This window comes from Sinocyclocheilus anshuiensis, unplaced genomic scaffold (assembly GCF_001515605.1).
Source record: "Sinocyclocheilus anshuiensis isolate Anshui unplaced genomic scaffold, SAMN03320099.WGS_v1.1 C32158998, whole genome shotgun sequence".
Classification (NCBI taxonomy): domain Eukaryota; kingdom Metazoa; phylum Chordata; class Actinopteri; order Cypriniformes; family Cyprinidae; genus Sinocyclocheilus; species Sinocyclocheilus anshuiensis.
In genome coordinates, this window is record NW_015611951.1 from 1 (window position 1) to 734 (window position 734).

General features: G+C 46.7%; 1 long non-coding RNA gene across 1 annotated transcript; it reads right to left on the reverse strand.

Moving 5' to 3' along the window:
* Positions 1-9: 9 nt before the first annotated feature.
* LOC107682397 (uncharacterized) lies at positions 10-734 on the reverse strand. The gene is made up of 3 exons (XR_001633476.1): positions 688-734; positions 249-343; positions 10-176 (listed from the first exon to the last, which is right to left on the reverse strand). It is a non-coding gene; the product is annotated as an uncharacterized LOC107682397 (long non-coding RNA).

Genomic DNA, 734 nt, shown 5'->3' on the forward strand with positions numbered 1-734 from the left:
GTCACCTCCTCGAAGCTGCCCTCCATGGGTTTGTAGGCCAGCAGCAGCACGGAGCGCATCAGGTCACCCACCAGGATGAAGTCACCTTTAGTCTTCAGATACAGGGCCATGATGTTATTATAGTGATTACACTCCGTCCTCAGCTCTTTCTCCGCCGTCCACTCGTACAGACGCACCTGTCGAGACACAGACGTCAGCGCCGCACAGGAAACCCATTACACTGAACAGCATCATGGGAGGAAACTCACGGTGCTGTTGATGCTGGCTAGCAGTTTACCATTAAACTCCACCATGGAGTAAACCGCACCTTTAACCTCCTTCTCTGCCACCGTCTGCAGTTTGCCTGGAAACACAGAGAACACCAGAACCAGCCCATGATTCAACACACACACGTATGTGGAACATCAAGTAGTTTTATTTTATTGTGAAATGGTCAAAGCTTGAAGAGACTTCTTAAGGCCGAAGTATGTTTGAGTTTTGAAACGCGCGCTAGACGTGTGCACATAGCTGTGCTAATGATGATGACGAAATCTGCATCACACAAACTGGATGCATACATGTAAAAACCAAAGTAAACTCTGGACTTTATTCATAACTGAAAAAGACACGATATTTGTAGAAACACTTTGTACCTTGAGCAACATTTAATAACTGTGGAAAATAATCAGGGGTGTGTCTGACGGTTACCGTCTGTATAGTGAAAGACGATGATGCGGCCCTGTTTAGGCTCCGCC